We start from the raw sequence: 12,756 nt of genomic DNA on the forward strand, positions 1-12,756 counted from the left end.
AACTCAAATCGCACAGACCAAGCAAGAAAACGAATATTACAAACCAACGTGGTAGTAAAAAAACAGTGGGACATCTGCAGGCTATTCTCCGCCGAGTCCAGGTAACCTGGGTAGAGTGGTGTTCGAGCTACGCATTTCAAAGGTTAATCTTATTAATCAGGCTATGAGACATAGAAAAACTAAACTCAGTTGAAACACCAATGTGTAAATGTATGAATGTATAAATGAATAGGCAAGCAAGCAAATTAATGAGTAAACATGCACAAGTAGGAGAGATGAGCCTCTGAATTGCGCTGAATCACAAGTAGAGTGATACACATGTATGTATATGCAAAAGGCAAACACAGGTATAGTCTATATCTGTATCCTCTTCTAGTGCATGTCTTTCAATGGGGGCAATTCAATTCGATGATATATAGTGCTGGGAATGAGTGTCTGCAGCTCTTCAATTGTCCCCATCGCGCTCCACAGGTCGGGAGACGCAGTTTACAGCGCCTGATGTCGGGTGTTTAGTTGCAGTAAACAGCATTCTCAGTAGAGACGAGTGGGTCCGGTTCCCTGAGAACCGGACCCACCTGAATTTCGGGGATCCGGGGCAATCCGAGCGCAGCTCGGGTCTCCCTGCCGGACCCGAGTCAAAACCTTGCGACCCCTCTGTCGAGTCGCAAGGTTTTGTTTTCAGCGGGCTTAATGCTGATTGCAATAAGCCCATTGAAAACACTACAAGGGAGGAAAAAAAGATGGCGCCCGCCATCCCCCGCCGCCAGCACACCCCGCTGCCGACACCCCCACTCCTGCACTGCTGCCCAATGTACTGAGGACACCGTCAGCGACCCCCACACTGCCGACACTCCCACAATGAGGACACCACCAGCACCCCTGCACTGCCGACACAGTCAGCAAACCTGCACTGAGGACACCGTTGGCACCCCCGCTCTGCCGACACTGCCGGCACCCTGCATTGAGAACTCCCCTGCACTGCCGACACAGTCAGCAAACCTGCATGAAGACAACGATGGCACCCCCGCTCTGCCGACACCCTTCACTGAGAACACTGCCATTCCGTGTACTGAGGACACCGCCAGCATCCCCCGCACTGCCGACACAGTTAGCAAACCTGCACTAAAGATACCGCTGGCACCTCCGCAGTGCCGACAGCCAGCAAACCTGCACTAAGACACCGCTGGCACCTCCGCACTGCCGACACAGCCAGCAAACCTGCACTAACACACAGCTGCACCCCCGCACTGCCGACACAGCCAGCAAACCTGCACTAAAGACACCACTGGCACCCCCGCACTGCTGACATCACCGGTACCCTTCACTGAGGACACTGCCAGTACTGCAGCACTGCCATTCCATGTACTGAGGACACCGTCAGCAACCCCGCTCTGCCGACACTGCTGTCACAGTAAGTGCACTATTGGTGTATCCAACCCACACTGTATAACACACTGTATCAGTGTTGGAAATTAGAAACTGAACCGCCACATGTTAGTGCCTCCCACTGTGTCACTTAGCTTAGTCAGCCAGCTAGCTGGATGCAACCTTTTGGCCTTAACTAGATTAAGCAAATAATATTTGTGAGGTGGTCAAAATTGATTGGAAATTACTGGAAATAAATGTTATTGAGGTTAATTATACTGTAGGAACAAAAACAGGGCCATTTTATGTGATTTTAGCTGTTTTTATGCTTTTTTTTAAGAAAAAATCCAGATCCAAAACCAAAACATGAAAACAAAACACGGAGGTGAGGTTTTGGCAAAACCAATCCAGATCCAAAATCAGGGTAGATCCAGATCCAAAACCAAAACACGGGGGTCCGGCGCACATCTCTAATTCTCAGTCTTATATTCTGCCCGCGATGCTGTTAGCGCACGCGCTAAGCACTTTATTAGCATCGCGGCACTAGTTTAGTCGTATTTCTGTTCGCACCTCAGGAGGGTGCGAGCAGAAATCCTCTAGTCACAGGTTAACAGCGCGGCCAATCGAATGGCTTCGGGAATGCATTTCTCCACTATTCACCATCGCATTTAATTGAATTGCCCCCTATATGAGTAGTCTTGGTGAGTGTTGAGTACATATGTTTTACAGACATCTATTTGTAGGAAGTGTGATAGTTTTGTGTTCTGGAGGCTACACCTTATACAATTGGACTACCGGGAAAGTTTGATGAGTTTGTGTATTTTTTGGAAAGAATGTTGGGATTTGTGGTTGGTTGGATGTTTTAATGTTCTGGACTTATCTTGTTGGCTTAGATGTGTGCCAAGACAGTTTACGGTCTTGTTTCACTAACAGTGTTGTTGCATTGTCTGTGAGGGTAAACTTTTGATTTTGGTTTAAGTGTGGTGTGTATGTTTCAGGTTAGATGTGTACTGTACAGGAAAATGCCACAATGTATAATATTATATATATATATATATATATATATATATATATATACACATATTATATACAGGTTGAGTCTCCCATATCCAAATATTCCGAAATACGGAATATTTTTAGCATGACTGAAATAGTGAAACCTTTGATTTTTGATGGTTCAATGTACACAAACTTTGTTTAAGGCGCAACATTATTAAAAATAAAGTATAAAATGACCTATAGGCTGTGTGTATAAGGTGTATGTGACATATAAATTAATTTTCATGTATCTACACAAACTTTCTTTGAGCCACAAAATTATTGAAAATATTGTATAAAATAACCTTCAGGCTGTGTCTATAAGGTGTATATGAATCATTCTGTGTTTAGATTTGGGCCATATCCCTAAGACATTTCATTATGGTATGCAATTATTCCAAAATACGGAATATTCCGATATCCAAATTACCCTTGGTCCCAAGCATTTTGGATATGGGAGACTCAACCTATATATATATATATATATATATATATATATATATATATATATATATATATATATATATATATATATATATATATATACACACACACACACACACTGGACTGATTTCCAAAAAGCATAGTTACAATCCAATTTCCAGGGACAGAATTTGAAGACGTGCCCATAGATAAAATTGCAAAGCAAAGATGCTCAGTTATGCAACACACTAACAAACAGTTTGAAATAACACAAAATAATATACATTTATTAAGGCTTCTTAATATAAAAAACTTTTTGAGGAACATTAGTACACCGAAACCACTAGGCAGACAACAACAGGTCAATGGGTAGGTAACACAAAATAAAATACACACGTAAATGAGGGACATGTTGAATGGAGATATTTTGACACAGGAAAAGTCCTGAGTTTATCAACTGTTAACCAATCATCTATTGCTTGTATGTATGCCCCAGGTGATTTTAATTAGTATTGGTCCTTGCATTGCAGTACACACATGTAATGGGCACTATTACAGGTAAGTTCTAGATAAATTTATACTGTGTGTCAGTATTAGGGATGTTAGGGATCCACCTGATGAGGTCACCGTGAAGTGGTAGGTGGGCAAACATCTTTGGCCAAATATGTACTAAGAACCTCTATATAACACCATGTTAATTGATAGTTTATTATATTTTTGATATTTTATTATTCTTAGTACTTAGAGTGTGCATCAGCTTCCCCCCTTTTTTCTGCAATAGAACTACAGTTCTCAGCATGGTAGCACCTCTGATAATGTTGTAATTAGGTTGTGCAGCCCATCCTCCCCCCCCTTTTTTATGTATGTATGTATGTATATACAGGTACACTACTGTTCAAAAGTTTGGGGGTCACCCAGAGAATTTCATGTTCTACATGAAAACTGACTTATTTATCAAATGAGTTGCAAAATTAATAGAACATATAGTCAAGACATTGGCAAAGTTAGAAATAATGATTTTTATTTGAAATAATAATTTTGTCCTTCAAACTTTGCTTTCGTCAAAGAATGCTCCTTTTGCAGCAATGACAGCATTGCAGTCCTTTGGCATTCTAGCTGTTAATTTGTTGAGGTAATCTGAAGAAATTTCACCCCACGCTTCCAGAAGCACCTACCACAAGTTGCATTGGCTTGATGGGCACTTCTTCGTACCATACGGTCAAGCTGCTCCCACAACAGCTCAATGGGGTTCAGATCTGGTGACTGTGCTGGCCACTCCATTAGAGACAGAATACCAGCTGCTTCTTCCCTAAATAGTTATTGCATAATTTGGATGTGTGTTTTGGGTCATTGTCCAGTTGGAGGAAGAAATTGGCTCCAATCAAGTGCTGTCCACAGGGTATGGCATGGCGTTGCAAAATAGAGTGATAGCCTTCCTTATTCAAAATGCCTTTTACCTTGTACAAATCTCCCACTTTACCAGCACCAAAGCAGCCCCAGCCCATCACATTACCTCCACCATGCTTGACAGATGGCGTCAGGCACTCTTCCAGCATCTTTTCACTTGTTCTGCGTCTCACAAATGTTCTTCTGTGTGATCCAAACACCTCAAACTTCGATTCGTCTGTCCATAACACTTTTTTCCAATCTTCCTCTGTCCAATGTCTGTGTTCTTTTGCCCATATTAATCTTTTCCTTTTATTGGCCAGTCTCAGATATGGCTTTTTCTTTGCCAATCTGCCTAGAAGAGACTCTAGTGTATTTGTCTTCTTCCACAGTTGTGCATCGGGCCCTCCCACTCTCTTTTTCTACTCTGGTTAGAGCCTGTTTGTGCTGTTCTCTGAAGGGAGTAGTACACACAGTTGTAGGAAAGGTTCAGTTTCTTGGCAATTTCTCACATGGAATAGCCTTAATTTCTAAGAACAAAAATAGACTTAAGTTTCACATGAAAGTTCTCTTTTTCTGGCCATTTGGAGAGTATAATCGAAACCACAAATGTGATGCTCCACATACTCAACTAGCTCAAAGGAAGGCCAGTTTTATAGCTTCTCTAACGAGCAAACCTGTTTTCAGCTGTGCTAACATAATTGCACAAGGGTTTTCTAATCATCCATTAGTCTTCTAACGCGCTTAGCAAACACAATGTACCATTAGAACACTGGATAGATGGTTGCTGGAAATGGGCCTCTATACACCTATGTAGATATTCCTTTAAAAAACAGAGGTTTACAGCTAGTATAGTCATTTACCACATTAACAATGTATAGAGTGTATTTCTGATTAATGTTATCTTCATTGAAAAAAACAGTGCCTTTCTTTCAAAAATAAGGACATTTCTAAGTGACCCCAAACTTTTGAACGGTAGTGTATATATGGTCCATAAATGTGGAAACACCCTTATAAAAAAGGAAATGAGTAAGGAAATATAAATCCAGTGTATACACATATGATGTGGGAGAAAACTTTTTAAGGTTGTCACCAGTATGGCAGCCATCTTGAATTTGGTCATCTTGGATGCAACTCTATTTTTTTATAATTGGAAAGGTAGTCATGTGACACATCAATCAGATGCAGAATTTCATAATAAAAACAATGGTGTTCTTTGTTTTAACGTATCTTTATTCATTCTCGAGTTGCCATTGTCATTAATGGCAACCTGCAAAACAAAACTCAGTTAAAACTGGAGAATGAATAAAGATACATTAAAACGAAGAACACCATTGTTTTTCTGCATCTGTTTGATAAGTCACATGATTACTAGACACTGGTTTAATAGTGTGTGTGTGTTTGTTTTACTGTAACCAGGTGCCTTATAAACTTTGGGTAGAAGAAAATACCTGAATATTATTAGCGAGAATGGGGCAATTGTGAACAGTCACACATGTGCAATACATGGATTTACGTCTTGGAAGCCATACAATTTGTGACCAGTGCCAGGTTCAAGTAGCGGATGATAATGGTCATTAGGGCATATTATGCTTTTGTGTGAGTGTCAAATATAAATGTTTTTCTGTATAGAAAGTTGATTCTGCTGAGGTTTTTATTTTTAATTTACTTAAGTAGCAGTAAATGCAGTTGTTGAACAAAAACATGTGAGAAAATAGGACGTGTCTGTATTGGGTGCATGTCATAAACCAGGTACATAGGCTACATTTGCAGACTGGCACTCATCTTAAGATAGACAACACTTTAGTGGCCCATACACCTACACAATCAGCTTCCGATCCGTTTTACATGCAACTACCCTGCAGTTCCGTCGGCACGTTTTTTTTTCTTTGCACAGGATCAGTCGTATGATCGATCCTGTGCCTCACGCGCTCATTAGAGAACAGGGACAAACAGTCATTGAAATGACTGATTTGCCACACGATGGATCGCATGTAAAAAAAAAAAAAAATGCCACGTTCTGAACACGATACGATGGAACATATGTGCTGCACATATGATCATAAGATACAATTGAAGGACCCACGGGAGTGCGCATCGGATGTAAAAATGCACGATTTGAACAAGACTGAACGTGCGTTGAGTCGAAAATCATGTGATCGTCTAGAAATCGCGTAGGTGTATGGGGGCCATTTGCCAAACATTTGTGCCTGCTTTTTTATTGGTGAAACTGCAAACAATTCTGCATCAGGAATGGTCTAAATAGCATATCAAGCCATATACAAGATTAAAATTCTGATTGAAGTGCTATTTTTAGGGGACAATCTTAAAAAAATTGTATGAAATACAATGAATATGTTCTATACAGTGTAATATAAAGAAATATTTCCCTGCATTACATTAAATGACTACTGAAATAAAGCATGCCACACAAAAATAATCAGTTTATGTAATTTAACAAGACTCATCAACCTTTAGCACTCTGAACAGAGATTAGTTGAGATGCAGACTGGGAAGAAATCGGATGGGTGCATCAAATAGGATGTAGTCGTATCCTGACGGTCAGGATTCCGCAGCCAGAATCCCAGTGCCGGAAAATCCAACAGCAGTATGATTCCTGGCTCCAGAATCCAGAATGCTGACATCCAGACAGTGAGCATTAGGGTTAGGCTGCGGTGGCGGGGGGTTAGGCTGAGGGAGGGGAAGGTTATGGTTAGGCTGCGGGAAAGATGGGTTAGGGTTACTTCCCAAATTCTTTCGGGATTCTGACTATTGGGATGCCGCTGTCTGTAATCTGACCATCGGCATCCTGAACACCGGGATCCCGTACCCAATCCCATCAAAGTGAATAATGCCTAGAATAATCCTAGGAGTTGTATAAATAATGTTGAAGGCGTTGTCTCATCATTGAGTGAGGATTTGACATTTCTACACTGCCTTTCCCCAAACTACTACATATGTGGTTTGGGCAATGGTACTCCCGAATAGCCAAACATTGTACCACACATGGTAGACATGGGAGAGAAAGAGAGAGATAAAAGTTCTCTCTCTCACCCATTCTGTATCCAGACTCTGTGGTGACTTCATTTTAAATAAGGGATTCCCCTCTTTCAAACAATGTGCTCCCTTAAGTAAATAGCAGACAACACCCAATGCTACAAAAAGCATTAAGAAGACCACAGATGGGGGGGGATTCTACCGCCCAGATCTCTCCTATCATGGTATCGATCAACACAAGAGTACCCTCATTTCAAGCGGAAACCTGTGTTTTATCAAAGTAGTAAACATTGTTGGACTACCATCATAATTCTACACATTTTTTCAAACTCGTAAAAGTAAAAAAAAAGCATATTTTTGTTTTATCACTATCTGCACAATAGATTCTATTATAAAAATCGACATGTAGGGGTGATTCATTTGTTTTTGGGCACCCATAAGTAATGGGAGCCTGTTGACCGGTATTCAATTGTTATGCCAATGTACCTGGTAAAGGGTGCGACAAATAAAACACTGTTTGAGCACCCAAAAGACAGACATTTCACCAATTTCGGCTCGCCACCTCATGGGAGTGTAAGCTGAAATAATAGGCGCCCGCAGTACTGAATTGAATTGCTCCGTCGGGCACCCATTATTTACAACCACAATAAAACAATTGAATTCCCCCGGTACAATCCCTTTTTTTGATGTTTTGGAAAGAAAGATTACTGCCAAAGCAAAAACTGCAAAGTATTGTTGGTGGGGTTTATAAAAATAATACACATTTAATTTATTTTTATTTTAATAAAATAAAGCACTTTTTTTTGGTAGACTGTCTTTGCCTGGTAAGGAGAAATAAGCAAACTAATGCTATTGTCTGGAAATGTAGTCTTCTGAAGGAAAAATATGAGATATGGTAAGAACTTACCCTTGTTATCTCTATTTCTACGAAGTCCATAGGGTTCCACAGGATACCTTGGGGTATAGGTGTGACGTCAGTCGCAGGGCACCAAAGAGTTAAGCTTTCAGCCTCCCAGGATGCACTAGGTCCCCCTCCTATACCCCGCCCCCGAGCCAAGGCACCTCAGTTAGTTACCAAGCCATAGGCCGGAGGAGGAGAAGGAAGAGAGAGAACAAAGATCTGGACACATACAAGAATCACATTCTCACCAGAGGGAGAAGGAAAACCGGTGACCAGAGCAAAGCCCATCTGCAGCACAGGTGCGACAGGGCGGGAGTCCTGTGGAACCCTATGGACTTCGTAGAAATAGAGATAACAAGGGTAAGTTCTTACCATATCTCATATTTTCTACTTCAGGGTCCATAGGGTATCCACAGGATACCTTGAGGATGTCCCAAAGCAGTATCCTTTAAGGGTGGGGACGCTCCTGTGCAGAAGGGAGAATCCGCCGCCCGAAGGAAGCATCCTGAGAGGCGAAGGTGTCAAACCTGTAATACCTCACGAAGGTATGGACAGAGGACCACGTAGCAGCCTTGCAGATCTGGACTGCAGAGGCACCACGTCGAGCTGCCCACGAAGGACCCACAGACCTAGTGGAATGAGCCTTCAGAGAAGGAGGAACCGGTAGGCCTTCATGAAGATAAGCTTCAGAAATAGCCATACGGATCCAGGCTGCCAAAGTTTGCTTTGAAGCAGGCCAACCCTTTTTACGGAAGCCATAGAGGACAAACAAAGCGTCCGACTTCCTAAACGAAGAAGTGCGGTCAACATAAGTCCTTAAGGCCCGCACAACATCCAAAGAGGCCTCACCCACGGAAAGACCCGGTGAGTTAAAGGCCGGAACAACGATTTCCTCGTTAACATGAAGCTGGGAAACAACTTTGGGAAGAAACTCAGGCCGAGTGCGGAGTACTGCCCTGTTCCCATGAAAAACCAAGAAAGGGGGTCTACAAGAAAGAGCCCCTAACTCAGAAACACGTCTGGCCGAAGCAATAGCCAGAAGGAAAACAGTCTTAACTGTTAGCCATTTAAGATCCACTGATCCCAGTGGTTCAAACGGCGGTCCTTGGAGAGCCCTCAAGACCACAACCAAATCCCAAGGCGCCACAGGTGGAACAAAGGGCGGCTGAATGCGGACAACACCGTGCATAAAGGTGCGCACATCCGGGATTGTAGCAATCCTACGGTGAAACCAGACAGACAGGGCCGAAACCTGTACCTTCAAAGAAGCAAGGCGAAGCCCATGATCTAGTCCCGCTTGCAGGAAGGCGAGAATCCGAGACAGACGAAACTCCCGCCGTGCATAACCTCTCGGTCGACACCACTGGAAGAACGTATGCCACACGCGATGGTATATCCTCGCGGAAGACGGTTTCCGAGCTCGCAACATGGTACGCACCACAGAGCTGGAAAACCCCCGGGACCTCAGCATGGCCGTCTCAACAGCCACGCCGTCAAAGACAGCCGAGTCAGGTCCGGGTGACGACAAGGACCCTGAGACAGGAGGTCCGGTCGTAGCGGCAACCGCAGAGGACTGTCCACGGACAGACCCTGAAGGTCTGAGAACCAGTGCCGTCTGGGCCACGCGGGAGCTATCAACAGGAGCGTCCCTCCTTTCTGTTTGAATTTCCGGATTACCCGTGGAAGAAGGGAGACCTGAGGGAACAGGTATGCGAACCGGAACGTCCACCGGACGGACAGAGCATCCACCAGAGACGCCCCTTCGTCTCTTGTGCGAGACCCGTACACCGGCAACTTGTTGTTGTGCCGGGACGCCATGAGGTCGATCTCTGGAAGACCCCATCTGTCCACCAGTAGTTGAAAAACGTCCGGGTGCAGGGACCATTCCCCCGGATGAACGTCCTGGCGACTTAGAAAGTCCGCCTCCCAATTGAGCACTCCCGGGATGAAGACCGCTGATATGGCCGGAAGATTGCGCTCCGCCCAAACCAGGATCCGAGACACCTCTACGAGAGCCGCCCGGCTTCGGGTTCCTCCTTGCCTGTTTATGTAGGCCACGGTGGTAGCGTTGTCCGACTGGACCTGTACCGGGTGACCCTGGAGAAACCGATGTGCCTGCTGGAGAGCATTGAAGACCGCACGGAGTTCCAAGATATTGATTGGAAGCTCCGCTTCTGTCGGCGTCCACCTGCCCTGGAACAGATGTGGACCCGAAACTGCTCCCCAGCCCCGAAGACTGGCGTCCGTTGTCAACAGGACCCAATTTGGAACCCAGAACGGACGTCCCTCGCTGAGGTGGGTCGTCTGTAACCACCAAGCAAGGGACAGGCGAACCTCCGGGGTGAACACAATCGTCTGGGACTTCAGAGACTGAGGCAGCCCGTTCCACTTTGACAGGATCAGGTGCTGCAGAGGTCTGGAGTGAAACTGGGCATATTCCACCATGTCGAACACCGACACCATGGAGCCTAGTAACCTCATCGCCAAGTGTAGAGACACCCGGTGGCTGTGCAGACAACTGCGCACCCTTGACTGCAAAGCACAGATCTTTTCCTCCGTCACGAAGATCTTTTGCTGTCCCGAGTCCAATAAGGCTCCAAGATGCAGAATCCTCCGAGACGGGATTAGAGTGGACTTCTGCCAGTTGATTAGCCAGCCGTGCCGTTGCAGCAGGGCAATGGTCAGGTCCAAGTGGCGTAACAGGAGCTCTGGAGATCCCGCCACCAATAACAGGTCGTCCAAGTACGGCAACATGCGGACTCCCTGCAGCCGCAGAGAAGCCGCCATGACCACTATCACCTTGGTGAAAACACGTGGTGCTGTCGCCAGGCCAAAGGGTAACGCCCGAAACTGGAAGTGGTCGCTGCGGATTGCAAACCTGAGGAACTGTTGGTGACGCAAAAGAATAGGGACATGCAGGTAAGCGTCCTGTATGTCCAATGACACATGTAGTCCCCAGGTTCCAGCGCCAGAATGATGGACCGTAGGGTCTCCATCCGAAACTTCGGGACCCGCAAAGACTTGAGTGCTTTGAGGTTGAGAATCGGACGATACGACCCATTGGGTTTCTGTACCAAATAAAGATTTGAATAGAAACCCTGGCCCCTCTGGGAGAATGGAACAGGCACTATAACTCCAGCCTGGAGCATAGTGTGCAATACCTTCCGCAGCTCCGTAGCCTTGTTCCGGTCTGATGGTAGACCCGTGGTGAAGAATCGAGCCGGGGGTCTGTGCCGGAAGGAGAGGGCGTACCCGTGGGAGACCACCTCCAGAACCCAAGTGTCTGTCGTAGTGACCGACGAACACTGGGCGAACTGCAGCAGGCGGCCTCCCACCCTGGGATCCCCCAAAGGGAGGCCCGGACCGTCAGGCCGCAGGCTTGTCATCTGGCTTGGGGGCCGGACGTCTGGTACTCCATGCCTGCTTCCGGGCTTGACTGATTTCCTAGGGCCAGCCTGACGAGGAAACGACTGTGGTTTGGGCCTGCCCTGGGCCCTAGATGACCGAAAGGACGATGGTCCAGAACCAGAAGGAGCAGCGGCCGACGGGAGGACAAGCCGATTTGGCTGCCGCCAGCGTGGCCACAATCTTATCCAGATCCGGACCGAAGAGAACTTCTCCGGTAAACGGCAACGCTTCCAGACCCTTCTTGGAATCTGCGTCCGCCTTCCAGGATCGCAGCCACAAGGTGCGACGAGCAGCTACCGCTGCTGAAGAAATTCTAGACACCAGAGTACTAATGTCTAGAGCCGCCTCGTTGATGTAAGTGGCCGAATCACGGAGATTGCCAATCAACTCCGCCTGTTCGGCCGGACAGACGGAATCAAAAGAAGCCTCTAATGAATCCGCCCAGCGCTCCATCGCTCTGGCAACCCAGCAAATGGCCATAGCCGGCCGTGCTGCCCCCCCCCGCAATGGAATAAGCGGACTTCAGGCAGATTTCCACCTTGCGGTCCGTAGCATCCTTAAGGGAGGACATGGATGGCATCGGCAATGTGGCACTACGGACAAGACGGGTCACGTGAGAATCCACCTGTGGAGGGGATTCCCACTTAGCAAAATAATTATCCGCGAACGGATAAGCCACCGCCAGGCGTCGCTGCGGCTGGTATCTTTTGCCAGGCTGTTTCCACGCCTCCTCTAAATGGTCCACCAACTGACCCGAAAGAGGAAAGACTGTGGCATCGCCCTTCACGTCTTTGAAAAAGGCATACTTAGACTTAGCCGCTGGGGGAACTTCGTCCTCAATCACCAAGGCTGTGCGGACCGCCCGAATAAGTCCAGGAATATATACTTTGGACTTAGCATCAGCGTCCTTAGTATGGAGAGGTTCCTGATCGTAAGGATCCAGAATCTCACCATCATCAGACGTCCCTTCGTCATCCTCATAAGGAGCGGATAGAGACGCCACCGGCCGTTTATGAGGCCGCATCACAGACTCCCCTTGCAACACATCCGACAAGTGCTGTACAGAACTCGTCAGGGAGTTAACCCACGCTGGCTCCTGAGAAACCGGGAGCGGGGAAATAGGGAGACTGTGGGGTACCACCAATTGTCGGGGGAAACCCTGCATGGGTGACGACACCACAGACTGCTGGGCCAAATCCATCGGAGTAAACGTGGGCTGCGGAGCTAACTGGCCCACT

At 46.1% G+C, this 12,756-nt stretch overlaps 1 protein-coding gene across 4 annotated transcripts in view; it reads right to left on the reverse strand.

Annotated features, from left to right (window-relative positions):
* KYAT3 (kynurenine aminotransferase 3) overlaps nt 1-12,756 on the reverse strand; it is an 82,415-nt gene that overhangs the window by 44,117 nt on the left and 25,542 nt on the right. The gene's annotated exons all lie outside the window — the stretch shown is intronic.

This window comes from Taudactylus pleione, unplaced genomic scaffold, assembly GCF_031769625.1.
Source record: "Taudactylus pleione unplaced genomic scaffold, aTauple2 ptg000017l, whole genome shotgun sequence".
In the NCBI taxonomy this organism is placed as follows: domain Eukaryota; kingdom Metazoa; phylum Chordata; class Amphibia; order Anura; family Myobatrachidae; genus Taudactylus; species Taudactylus pleione.